Source organism: Psammomys obesus, unplaced genomic scaffold, assembly GCF_907164565.1.
Source record: "Psammomys obesus unplaced genomic scaffold, mPsaObe1.curated_primary_1811, whole genome shotgun sequence".
NCBI lineage: Eukaryota > Metazoa > Chordata > Mammalia > Rodentia > Muridae > Psammomys > Psammomys obesus.
In genome coordinates this window covers 27,697,824-27,712,645 of record NW_026585797.1, presented here as the reverse complement: position 1 = coordinate 27,712,645, position 14,822 = coordinate 27,697,824, and positions in this window count along the sequence as shown.

Below are 14,822 nucleotides of genomic sequence, written 5' to 3'. Positions count from 1 at the left end.
TTTCTGAGACTGACACTCAACCAAGGACCATCTATGGATATAACCTAGAACTTCTGCTCGGATGTGGCCTGTGGCAGCTCAGTAACCAAGTAGTTTTCCAAAGTAAGGGGAACATGGACTATTTCTAACAGGATCTCAAGGGCAGGCTGTTTGACCCCCCCCCCCTCCAGGGGAGGAGCAGTCTGTTAAGCCACAGAGGAGGACTTTGCAGCCAGCCCTGAAGATACCTGATAAAACAGGGTCAGATGAAAGGGGAGGAGGTCCTCCCCTATCAGTGGACTTTGAAAGGGGCAGGGAGGAGACCAGGGAGGGAGTGTGGGGTTGGGGAGGGAATGAGGGAGTGGGATACAGCTGGGACACAGAGTTAACAAAATGTAACTAAAAAGAAAAATAAAATAATAAAAAAGACCCAGTACATTGAAGCTAAGAGAAGAGAAAGTAGAGATTATTCTAGAACTCACTGGCACAGAAAAAGACTTCCTGAAAAGGACACCTAGCTTGACATAGGATGCTATCAGTCAGGGAAAATGGCAGAAAATAGAATTGGAAAATATTTTTTTAGCAACTACACATTTCCACAGAGGGCTGATAACTGAAGCATATAAAGAACTCAAAAAACCATGGATATCAAGAAACATAACACAGTTAATAAATGTAGCATGGATCTAAATAGACAATTCTCAAAAGAGGAAACACAAATGGCTGAAGAAACACTTAAAGAAAGTTCAGTGTTTTCAGTCATGAGGAAAATGCAAATCAAAACTATTCTGTGATTTTACCTTACACCTGACACAGTGGCTAATATCAACAAAACATATAACAGCTCATGTGTGTTCGAATGAGGAGCAATGAGAGCACTCATCCTATGATGACGGGAGTGCAAACTTGTAGAGCCACTGTGGGAGTCAGTGCGGCAGCTTCTCAAGAAGCAGGGATCCAGCTCTACTGCTCCTGGGCATAGAACTAAAATATTCTACATTCTGCTATAGAGACTTTCTCTGTATGCTCAACAATACAGGAAGGACGTTTGCTCAACAATGTTCGTGGCAGCTTTATTAGTAATAGCCAGAATCTGGAAACAACCCAGATATCTCTCAATGGAAGAATGGATACAGAAAGTGTGGTACATTTACACAATTAAATACTACTCAGCAATTAAAAACAAGGAAATCATGAGATTTTGTAGGCAAAGGGTGGGAACTAGAAAGGTTCATCCTAAGTGAAGTATCCTAGAAGCAGAAAGACACATATGCTATATACTCACTTATAAGTGGATATTAGACATATAATATTGGATAAACATAAAAAAATCTGTACACCTAAAGAAGCTAATCAAGAAGGAGATCCCATTTATTGATTGTTGCTTTTAGAGCCTGTGCTGTTAGTGTTCTGTTCAGGAAGTTGTCTCCTGTACCAATGAGTTCTAGGGTCTTCCCCACTTTTTTTTTCTAACCGATTTAATATGTCTGGTTTTATGTTGAGGTCTTTGATCCACTTGGACTTTAGTTTTTTGCAGGGTGATGAGTATGGATCTATTTTCATTTTTCTACATGTAGACATCCAGTTAGACCAGCACCATTTGTTGAAGATGCGATCTATTTTTTTTTTCCATTGTATGGTTTTGGCATCTTTGTCAAAAATCAGGTGTCCGTAAGTGTGTGGGTTTATTTCTGGGTCTTCTGCTCGGTTCCATTGATCCACCATTCTGTTTCTATGCCAGTACCATGCAGTTTTTATAACTGTTGCTCTATAGTACAGCTTAAGATCAGGGATGGAGATATTTCCAGAAGATCTTTTATTGTGGAGGATTATTTTAGTAATTCTGGGTTTCTTATTGTTCCATATGAAGTTGAGAATTTTTCTTTCCAGGTCTGTAAAGAATTGTGTTGGTAATTTGATGAGAATTGCATTGAATCTGTAGATTGCCTTTGGTAAGATGGTCATTTTTACTATGTTAATCCTTTCAAGCCATGAGCATGGGAGATCTTTCCATCTTCTGATATCTTCTTCTAATTCTTTCTTCAGAGAATGGAAATTTTTTTCATACAAGTCTTTGACTTGCTTGGTTATTGTTACACCAAGGTACTTTATGTCATTTGTGGCTATTATTAAGGGTGTTGTTTCCCTAATTTCTTTCTCAGCCCTTTTGTCTTTTGTATAAAGGAAGGCTACTGATTTTTTTTTTGTTTTGTTTTTAGTTAATTTTGTTTCGGGCCCTTTGCCAAAGGTGTTAATCAGCCGTAGGAGTTCCCTGGTAGAATTTGCTTCTGTAAAGCAAAGGACACTGTCATCAAAACAAAACAACTGCCTACAGATTGGGAAAGAATCTTCACCAACCCTTTTTCTGACAGAGGGCTAATATCCAGTATATATAAAGAACTAAAGAAGCTGAAAAGCAGCAAACCAAGTAATCCAATTAAAAAATGGGGAACAGAGCCAAACAGAGAATTCTCTGTAGAGAAATATAGAATGGCAGAGAAACACTTAAAGAAATGCTCAATGTCATTAGTCATCAGGAAAATTCAAATCAAAACGACCCTGAGATTTTACCTTATACCCATCAGAATGGCCAAGATGAAAAACTCGAGTGACAACACATGCTGGAGAGGCTGTGAAGAAAGGGCAGCCCTCCTCCACTGCTGGTGGGAATATATATTTGTACAACCACTCTGGAAAGCAATGTGGCGCTTCCTCAGACAACTAGGAATAGCGCTTCCTCAAGATCCAGCCATACCACTCCTAGGCATATATCCACAAGAGGCTCAAGTACACAATAAGGACATTTGCTCAACCATGTTTGTAGCAGCTTTATTTGTAATAGCCAGAAGCTGGAAACAGCCCAGATGCCCCTCAACTGAAGAATGGATGCAGAAATTGTGGTACATCTACACAATGGAATATTACTCAGCAATAAAAAATAAGGAAATCATGAAATTTGCAGGTAAATGGTGGGACCTGGAAAGGATCATCCTGAGTGAGCTGTCTCAGAAGCAGAAAGACACACACTGTATATACTCACTCATATAGACATGTAATATAGGATAAACCTACTAAAATTTGTACATCTAAAGAAACTAATCAAGAGAGAGGACCCTGACTAAAATGCTCAGTCCCCATCCCGAAAGGCAAAGAGGATGGACATCAGAAGAAGAAGAAGAAAACAAGAAACAAGCTAGAAACCCGCCACAGAGGACCTCTGAAATGCTTTGTCCTACAGACTATCAAAGCAGATGCTGAGACTTATGGCCAACTGTTGGGCAGAGTGCATGGAAACTTATGTAAGAAGTGGGAAATAGTAAGATCTGGAGAGGACAGGAACTCCATAAGGAGAGTGACAGAACCAGAAATTTGAACACAGGGGTCTTCCCAGAGACTCATACTCCAACCAAGTACCAGGCATGGAGATAACCTAGAACCCCTGCAGAGATGTAGCCCATGGCAGTTTAGTGTCCAAGTGGGTTACATAGTAATGGGAAGTGGGACTGCCTCTGACATAATCTGATTGGCCTGCTCTCTTATCACCTCCCCCTGAGGGGAGAGTAGCTTTACCAGGCCACAGAAGATGACAATGCAGCCACTCCTGATGAGATCTGATAGATTAAAATAAGAAGAAAGGAGAGGAGGACCTCCCCTATCAGTGGACTTGGGGAGGGGCATGCGTGAAGAAAGGGGAGGGAGGGTAGGATTGGGAGGGGAGGTGGGAGGGGTTTAAAGGGGGATACAAAGTGTAATTAATAAAATTAGTAAAGTGTAATTAATAAAAAATTAAAAAAAAGAAGGAGGACCGTGGGTAGATGCCCAATCCTCACTCAGAAAGGCAAATGGAAAGACATCACAAGAGTGAGAAAACAGGAAACAGGACAGGAGCCTACCACTTTGGGACTCTGAAAGACTCTACACAGTAAGGTATCAAAGCAGAGACTGAGGCTGATAGCCAAACTTTGGGAAGAGTGGAGGAAATCTTATGAAAGATGGAAGATGGAAAGACCTGGCAGGGAAAGGAGCTCCACAAGGAGAGCAACAAAACCAAAAATTCTGGGCACAGGGGTCTTTCCTGAGACTGATACTCTAAACAAGGACCATATGGAGATAACCCAGAGGCCCTGCACAGATGTTGCCCATGACAGCTCAGTCTCCAAGGGGGTTCCCTTGTAATGGAAACAGGGACTGTCTCTGACAAGAACTCTGTGTCTGGTTCTGTGATCACCTCTCCTTGACGGGGGAGCAGCCTTACCAGGCCATAGAGGAAGACAGTGCAGCCAGTCCTGATGAGACCTGAGAGTCTCCTGTCAGAGGGAAGGGGTTGAGGACCTCCCTCATCAGTGGACTTGGGAGTGGCATGGGAGAAGATGAAGGAGGGAGGGTGGAATTGGGAGGGAAGAAGGGAGGGGGCTATAGCCGGGATACAAAGGGAATAAACTTTAATTAATAAAAAATATATTAATTTTTAAATAAAGAAAAAAAAAGAATCTGGCAGCCACCTTAATGACCCTTGGATTACCTTTTTTTTTTCTCTTTTTTTTTTAGAGGCTAAAAGGTATTTGACTCCACCCAATTAGGAGGACAGGGTCTGGAAAGAGGGTAAGGGAGCTTAGGCCAATATAGGTGAGTACCCACACATCATATCCAGAGACTCCTGAAGGCACCAGCAGAAAACAAATCAGGAAAATAGATAGTGCCTTCTCCCTCAGAGCTTCAAGGCTTAGGCCCTTAGGCTGGGGGACACTCACCCTTTTTGCTCTAACTAGAGGGTCTGGTGCCCCATGTGATTCCAGACAACTGCTTCTCCAATCATCAGGGGATGGATTTTGGTGGGGTGTTCTCGATGGAGAATAGGGGTTCTGTTTCTCTCAGGATCGGCTAGAGCATTTTAGGGTGAGGCCGGTATGCTTGGCCAGTATGTTTTCTACAGAATGTTACAGTTTACCTTTTTCGGAATGAGATCAAGAGTGGTAGTGAAAACTCAGGCATGCCAAAGCCTATGGTTAAACTGCTGTGCTGCATAATAGAGGTGCAGTCAAAAGCCCATGCCTTGTAGCCAAAGCCAAGGCCTGGCGATGCCTAGGCACAGTGGGCGGGAGGGCAGGCCTGGTGAGACTCAGCCCAGTGGGGAATTAAAAAAAAAATACCAGGTGGTTATAGCAGGAAGCTGATGGTATCACACAGCTCTCAACCAGTCAGCCTGTTTATTTGAATCCGGAATTTATAAACCTTGGACAGTAGGAGGGATTTTGAGAGTGAATGTGTTTGATTTGCTGGGGTCGAGTCAGGAATACTTGATTTACATGTAGTAGTAAGTGCCTCGTTTTCCATGCAGCAGCATGCTCTTATCACAAGAAGGAGAACAAAGTACTTAATTATCCTACGGGTGTAAGAATCCCCAAGTACAATTGAAGACCACTGCTTAAAACTAAGATCCTTAGCAGGGTGGGGACATTTCTAGGAATTCCCAGATGCTTTCTTGATTGTTTTTCTTATCTGGAAGGAGTCCAGCCTGTAATCTATCCTGAGGGTTATGTGTAGCTCCTTAAGAAATCAAGGGCAGGCTGTTTGACACCTCCCCCCAGGGGAGGAGCAGTCTGTTAGGCCACAGAGGAGGACTTTGCAGCCAGCCCTGAAGATACCTGATAAAACAGGGACAGATGAAAGGGGAGGAGGTCCTCCCCTATCAGGGGACTTGGAAAGGGGCAGGGAGGAGACCAGGGAGGGAGTGTGGGGTTGGGGAGGGAATGAGGGAGCGGGATACAGCTGGGACACAGAGTTAACAAAATGTAACTAAAAAGAAAAAATAAAAAAAAAAAAAAAAAAAAAAGAAAAAGAAAAAAAAAAAAGAAATCTGATGTCACTCAGACTGGGGTTGGGAGGCTGCTTTTAGAACCTCATTGAGAAAAGGTATTGCATTATTGTAAACCAAGGACAAACAAATGACCATCTGGAGATGTCAGGCTTCAATCTAGTACAGCAAAGCTCCACAGAAACCAAAGCTGCAGGTGCTCTGGTAAGTGGAAACAGCAACCATGTATGGAGTAGGCGTTCTCTGTCAACTGAACTTCCACCAGGAAATTACTTTCTGTTCACAGATTCAAGAGATACTGAGGAATCTCAAGCCATGTGCGAAATTCCTTAAGAGAGAAGGATCCAGTTAAGAATGTGAACCATGACATTCCAACCTTCATGAAGACTTCATTACAGAAGCACAAGGAAGAGAATGAATTGTTGGAGTTTCAGTTACTCAGCAGGGGAGTCCAACTTGAGGTGAGTGTGTGTGGTACACGCACGAAAGCTATACCAACAGTTTCAAAGTAAGTTTCTCATTTTATTATTGGAATTTCTCGGTGACTATGTGCTTCTCAGAGGTCTTCTTATTTATAGTTTTCACTCTTACTTTGATTTCTTGGACTATTTTCCATGCCCTCTTTATTTAACATTTTCCATAATCCCTAAATGATGATAACTATCTGCCCTACCACTCTACTGTCTGGAGCCATACTCTGATTTGAAAATAAATATAACTGTTCCTGGTGTCATATATAAAATTATGAAGGAAAAATGACAAGTAACTTACAGAGCACACTTGTGTTTTTATACCGGGTGTGATAACCTCTTATCTTAAACTTCTTACATCTATGTAGGAATTGGCTTTTTAACATAAATTAGGTACTAACCCAATGTGTTGTCCAAACACATCTGTGTGGACTGGAGTAAGAAGAAACTTTCCTGCTTCTTGGAAGGCCTCAGTTAGCCACAGTAGATGGCAACGGGAAATTTACCTGTTGAGGCGTTACTAGATATCAAGTGCATTAGTATATAATGACAGCTATCTAGCAATAATCAAAAATTAAAAGCTGTGTTTGAAAGAAAAAAAAGTAAATATAATTGGTAAATTTTAAGAATGCTGATTTGTGATAGCACCCTCCTGTGCTATGTGTGATAGCCCCCTCCCTCTTTAACTACAATTTCTCTTGAGCTACATCTATGTCATTCTGGTAAGTGAAGACCAGGTGAGTGCCACTCTGTAGTGGAGACAGAAAAGGGGGCGGTGAGCACTCCTTTTCTTTGCTTTCTGTCCCTGTGGAAACACCCAGGATGTAAAGCAGAAAACTATGTCAGTAGCATATCAAGCTCAGAGGAAACGTGTCTAATCATTAAATTTCATTAAGGAGAAATCCTTTGAAAGTGGTCATTACTGGAGCGACGTAGGTTCCTCTGTTTTCTGAGTCTTTTGTGCCTGATGCATCTCCATGGTTTCAGTTACAACGCTCACAACTTCCATCTCCTCCTGCTGTGTCAATCCTATCTAAAAGTGTCCCTTGAAAACTGTGTGTATTATATGTACAGTTTTTAAATGCTTGTATGTATGTATGTACTTATATATAATTATGTATGTGTATGTTTGTATATAATAAAAAATCAGGTTGTGAGTTATGTTTCCAGTCTTACTTGTCTCAGTAACAAAATCATTATGAAGTACTCTATGAGGAAAATCCTGAGCCAGCCAGATATGTAGTAGCAAACCACAAATGCTTTTTTAGCAGTTCCCTCTTTTGCCTAAGGTTATTCTTTCCTACAAGTGACCCAGAAACATAAATAGAAAGCATTTTTTTCAAACTTTGACAACATTAATATCTACTAGTATTCAGTATCAAGCCTAAAAGTATAAAAAATCTACAGCTTTGGAATAAAAGGTGAAGTAGTTGAATTTAAGGATAACCTGCAATAATTTATTAAATGTTTCCATTGACTTTTGCAGTTGACCGTCTGGACCATGATGAAATACGTGGTTAACAGTTGGCTCTTACTCTTTCCCTGGTGCTTTATCTGATGGTGCCTCATGTAGGAAGCAGTGTATGTATTATGAAGTAACGCTGCCTTTTCAATGAATTAGCTTTGGGGATAGTGACAAAATCAGTCCAAACTGTATGTAGTAACTGAGTGTTCATTACATTCTTGTCAGCATCATTAAAACCATGTGAAGAAATTGGGAGTGAGATTAAGTAGCCCAGTATTAGTCAATCCACAGGCAGGTGAGGGAAACCTTTGCTCAACTGCTGGCTGAGTTACCACACAGAATGTTCCAAATAGTAGGCAATTTATTTGCAGCCCTAATTTACACAATTTTCTGAAATATTAGATAATGTGCTGAAAATGGAATTTGAATTTTATTTCTGTCCTGTCTCTGAAACATACACACTTACTTGAAACTAATGTGGCTGAAGAGTAAGTAGTACCCAAGACAGATTCCTCCTTCAATTCATTCTCCTATCATTCATTTTAAAAAATACAAAAATGACCAAGTCATATTCCATTTTAGAAATCTTCCTGCGCCCTTATTACGTGTATAGAAATATTAGGTTAAAAGATAAATTAGCACATTTCATTCTGAAGAACAGTCCTGTCCTGCAAATGAGAAACATCAGGAAACAGACGTGCAAGGAAAATATTAACAAAATCATGTGGGGCTTTACAAGTAAAAGGGGTTAAAATTTCAGGAGTACAAATTGACGTTATTAGAGGTAAAAAACAGTGGGCATTTGGACTCAGGCTTCCTAATGGGATTTAAACAGGATAAGATCGGTGGCTTACAAGGCAAGTGTGACTCTTTGGAAGGTATGCCAGTGTTAAAAATAGTGAGTAGTCCTTGGCCAACCCTTTTTTTTAACTTTTATTAATTACGCTTTATTCATTTTGTATCCCCCCATAAGTCCCTCCCTCCTCCCCTCCCGGTCCCACCGTCCCCCCCTTTCTGCATGCATGCCCCTCCCCAAGTCCACTGATGGGGAGGTCCTCCTCTCTTTCTTTCTGATCTTAGTCTATCAGTTCTCATCAGAAGTGGCTGCATTGTCAGGGTTCTAGGTTATCTCCATGAATAGACCTTGGTTGGAGTATGAGTCTCTGGGAAGTTCCCTGTGTTCAAATTTTCTTGTTCTGTTGCTCCCCTTGTGGAGTTCCTGTACTCTCCAGCTCTTACTATTTCCCACTTCTTACATAAAATTCCATTCACTCTGCCCATCAGTTGGCCATCAGGCTCAGCATCTGCTTTGACAGTCTGCATGGCAGAGGCTTTCGGGGGCCCTCTGTGGCAGGTTCCTAGGTTGTTTCCTGTTTTCTTCTTCTGGCTTTCAGAGGCCCTCTGTAGCAGGTTCCGAGGTTGTTTCCTGTTTTCTTTTTCTTTTGATGTACATCCTCTTTGCCTTTCAGGATGGGGATTGAGTATTTTTAGTTAGGGTCCTCTCTTTTGCTTAGTTTGTTTAGATGTACAGATTTTAGTGGGTTTATTCTATGTTGTATGTTTATATGAGTGAGTATATACTGTGTGTGTCTTTTTGCTTCTGGGACAACTCACTCAGGATGGTCCTTTCCAGGTCCCACCATTTACCTGCAAATTTCATGATTTCCTTGTTTTTCATTGCTGAGTAATACTCCATTGTATAGATGTACCACAGTTTCTGCATCCATTCTTCAGTTGAGGGGCATCTGGGCTGTTTCCAGCTTCTGGCTATTACAAATAAAGCTGCTACAAACATGGTTGAGCAAATGTCCTTTTTGTGTACTTGAGCCTGTTTTGGGTATATGCCTAGGAGTGGTATGGCTGTATCATGAGGAAGCACTGTTCCTAGTTGTCTGAGAAAATGCCAGATTGATTTCCAGAGTGGTTGTACAAGTTTACATTTCCACCAGCAGTGGAGAAGGGTTCCCCATTCTCCACAACCTCTCCAGCATGTGTTGTCACTTGAGTTTTTGATCTTTGGCCAACCCTTTTTGACAGACTTTGCTTTGCACTCTACAAACACTACATGAACCTTGAAATATAGATATATTGGATGTAGAAATTGGAGTATATATATTCCCGTGAGACTTCATTGAAATAATAGTCTCTCAACGTTAGCCCGGATTCCGTGCCAAGGCTGATTGGATTGCCACCCTATGCTATTCAAACTAATTACAAAAGAGTTATTATCCCTACTATGAGTGGAATAGTTGAAGGAGAATCATAACACAGAGCATCTAGAAAAGGTAAATTGGGTATTAGAAAATCACACCAAATTTCATATAACAAGGAATTATTTGTGACCATTTCCACATTTAATTATTACAAAAAAATTAAATTCTTCCAATAAGTGAAAACTATTTGTATGATGAATCTCACACTCTAGAGAGAGTAAAATTTCAGTACTCACTGGGCAGAATTCAGACTAGGAAGTCTGGTAAGGAGGTTTAGTCTCCCATTCAGTAGGAGTGAAGGTACAAAACCTTGTCAGGGATTTTGGTGACATAATAGTCTCTTAGTGTTAGCCTGGATTTCATACCAAAGGTGATTCGATTTCCAATCTACACTGTTTAAACTAATTACAAAAGAGTTATTATATGTTCAGAAAGGTTAGGCTCAGGTCAATCATATTTCTGGTTAACACAGAAACATGATTTATATCAAAAGGGTGAGAAGTTAACTGAGAAATACTTTTCATAGATAAAATATGATCAAGACACGAAGTTTTTATTTTATAAAGAATATCAGAATCTCATGTTAGAGCGACCTTATAATAGAAAAAGCAGATTTTGTAACTTGTTAGAACATGTTGGAATTAAAGGAGAGCTAGGATGCAGTTCTAATGAATATAGCTAGCAGAGTGATGACAGTATTATTAAATAACTTGCAAGGCTGATTCCTGTTATTAGCGTTGATGGCATTACAAGGCTTTAGAAAATAGTCAGTGTCCTCTGCCAGAATACTCTACGTTAGCCTATTTTAGTAGCCTGTCTTGTTTTTAACAAGATAGGGAAAGGAGTTTTATTGGCAGTTACTATATATTTTTCTATATACTATATATATTTTCTATATTTTTTCCTTGCAAATTGAAAAGAGTAATTATCAGTCATTGTAGTTCCTTGTAAAGATAATAAAATGATCACATGAATTAATGGAATGCACATGCTGGAGAGGGTGTGGCAAAAGGGGAACCCTCCTCCACTGCTAGTGGGAATGTCAACTTGTACAACCACTCTGGAAAGCAATCTGGCACTATCTCAGACAGTTAGGAATAGCACTTTCTCAAAATCCAGCAATACTACTGCTAGGAATATATATATATATAAAAGACACTCAAGTATACAACAAGGACATCTGATCAACCATGTTTGTAGCAGCTTTATTTGTAATAGCTAGAAGTTGGAAATAGCCCAGATGCCCCTCAGTTGAGGAATGGATACAGAAATTGTGGTACATTATACAGTGGAATACTACACAGCAGTAAAAAAAAAAAAAAAAAAAAAAACAAACAAAAAAAAAAAACAAAAAAACAAGGAAATCATGAAATTTGCAGGTAAGTGATGGGAACTGGAAAAGATCATCCTGAGTGAGGTATCCCAGAAGCAGAAAGACACACAGTGTATATATACTCACTCATAAGTGGATACTAGACATATAATTTAGGAGAAACATACTAAAATATGTACACCTAATGAAGCTAATCAGGAAGGAGGACTCTGGCTAAGATGCTCAATCTCCATTCAGAAAAACAAAGAGGATGGACATCAGAGGAGAGAGAAAACAGGGAACAGGAAAGGAGCCTACCACAGTGAGCCTCTGAAAGGTTCTACCCTAGAGGGTATCAAGGCAGATGTTGAGACTCATAGCCAAACTTTGGGCAGAGTACAGAGAATCTTAAGAAAGAAGTGGGAGATAGTAAGACCTGGAGAGGACAGGAGCTCCACAAGGACAGCAACAGATCCTAAAAGTCTGGGCACAGGGGTCTCTTCTGGAACTGATACTCCGGCCAAGGACCACATTTATGGAGATGGCCTGGAACCCCTGCACAGATGTAGCCTATGGCAGTTCAGTATCCAAGTGCCCTCCATAGTAATGGGGACAGGGACTGTCTCTGACATGAACTGATTGGCCTGCTCTTTGATCACCTCCCCCTGAAGGGGGAGCAGCCTTACCAGACCATAAAAGATGACAATGCAGCCACTCCTGATGAGACCTGACAGACTAGGATCAGAGGGAAGGGGAGGAGGACCTCCATTTTCAGTGGACTGGGAGAGGGACACAGGTGGGGAAGGGGGGTGGGATTGGTAGGGGAGAAGGGAGGGAGGTACAGAGGGGATACAAAGTGAATAAACTGTAATTAATAAAAATAAATAAAATATAATGAAAGGAAATAATAATAGAATGTGTTCTTTCTTAAGAGATAACTTGTACAGAGGGTTTGGGTTCCCTTAGCAGTTTTTCCTATGATTGTCTCCTACATAAACAATTGAAGAAATGGGACAAATTTGGGCCTGTGTTTTAGTAGTTTTGTACATTTGTGAAAATTTAGACTGGATAGTTTCAAATAATGAAACACCTAATATCTGTGCAAACAAAATGACACATGGATACACTTAGTTCAAGAATGGAATAGTCATATGTAGTTTGCATGGGGGCATCAAATGCTTAATGGCAATCAGGCAATAACCTTGGGTACCCCTGAGACTTGTGAAGGGGTTTATCTACAAGAAATGTTTAAAACTGAGTGATTAGAAACAATGTTTTCTAGGTGAGGTGCTGGTTCCTTGCATTGTTGACTCTGGGAAACTCTTATGTTTCCCTAGACTTGATCAGTATTGCAGCAAGCCATTCTAGATGGCCAATGATAATCAATTCTATATTTCTGATGAGGCTGCTATTCAGGTTCCTGAACAGTTACAACAGCACTTTTTTGAATTTAATAAAAGATGAGTCTTTTAAAAATGATTATATTCTGGAATACTTCATGATTTTTTTTTCATTCTTGTGTAGATGCTATTCTCATCTTTCTTGTATTGTTCCAGTTTCAGTGTATGTGATGATGAAGTGCACATGAAAATTTCAGTCTTAACATGGAGAATATGATGCATCAAGAATCGTGCATCGTAAGTAGTTGTATACAAAATTAACTCAACAAAATTAGTAGCCCTCCTATATACAAAAAACAAAAGGGCCCAGAAAGAAATTAGGGAAACAACACCCTTCATAATATCCACAAAATACATAAAGTACCTTAGTGTGAACCTAACCAAGAAAGTCAAAGACTTGTATGAAAAAAATTTCCAGTCTCTGAAGAAAGAATTTGAAGAAGATACCAGAATATGGAAAGATCTCCCATGCTCATGGCTTGGCAGGATTAATATAGTGAAAGTGGCCATCTTACCAAAGGCAATCTACAGATTCAATGCAATTCCCATCAAATTACTAACACAATTCTTTACAGACCTGGAAAGAAAAATTCTCACCTTCATATGGAACAACAAGAAACCTAGAATTGCTAAAACAATTATCTGCAGTAAAAGACCTTCAGGAGGTATCTCCATCCCTGATCTCAAGCTGTACTATAGAGCAACAATACTAAAAACTGCATGGTACTGGCATAGAAACAGACTGGTGGATCAATGGAATCGAATAGAAGACCCTGACATAAATCCACACACTTATGACACCTGATTTTTGACAAAGATGCCAAAACCATTCAGTGAAAAAAAGACAGCATCTTCAACAAATGGTGCTGGTCTAACTGGATGTCTACATGTAGAAAAATGCGAATAGATCCATACTTATCACCCTGCACAAAACTAAAGTCCAAGTAAATCAAAGACCTCAACATAAAACCAAACACACTAAACAGCTTAGAAGAAAAAGTGGGGAAGTGCATTGAACTCATTGGCACAGGAGACAACTTCCTGAACAGAACACCAACAGGCTCTAAGAGCAGCAATCAATAAATTGAACCTCATGAAACTGAAAAGCTTCTGTAAAGCAAAGGACACTCGTCAAAACAAAACGACAGCCTACGGCTTGGGAAAGCATCTTCACCAACCCTATATCTGACAGAAGACTAATATCCAATATATATAAAGAACTCAAGAAGTTAGAATGCAACAACTCAAGTAACCCAATTAAAAAATGGAGTACATCGCTAAACAGAGAATTCTCAATAGAGGAATATCGAATGGCAGAGAAACACTTAAAGAAATGCTCAACCCCATTAGCCATTAGGGAAATGCAAATCAAAACAAACCTGAGATTTCACTTTAAACCCATCAGAATGGCTAAGATCAAAAACTCAAGAGACAACACATGCTGGAGAGGTTGTGGAGAAAGGGCAACCCTACTCCACTGCTGGTGGGAATATAAACTTGTACAACCACTCTGGAAAGCAATCTGGTGCTTTCTCAGACAACTAGGAATAGTGCTTTCTCAAGATCCAGCTATACCACTCCTAGGCAAATACCCAAAAGAGGCTCAAGTACACAATAAGGACATTTGCTCAACCATGTTTGTAGCAGCTTTATTTGTAATAGCCAGAAGCTGAAAACAGCCCAGATGCTCCTCAGTGGAGCAATGGATGCACAAATTGTGGTATATCTACACAATGGAATATTACTGAGCAATAAAAAACAAGAAAATCATGAAATATGCAGGTAAGTGGTGGGATCTGGAAAAGATCATCCTGAGTGAGCTATCCCAGAAGCAGAAAGATGCACACAGTATATACTCACTTATATAGACATATAATATAGGATAAACCTACTAAAATCTGTACACCTAAAGAAACTAATCAAGAGGGAGGACTCTTGCTAAAATGCAAAATTCCTATCCAGAAAGGCAAAGAGGATGGACATCAGAAGGAGAAAAGAGGGAACAAGTCAGGAGCCTGACACAGAGGACCTCTGAAAGGCTCTGCCCTGCAGACTATCAATGCAGATGCTAAGACTTATGGGCAACCTTTGGGCAGAGTGCAGGGAATCTTAGGAAAGAAGTGGGAAACAGTAAGATCTGGAGAGGACAGGAACTCCACAAGGAGAGC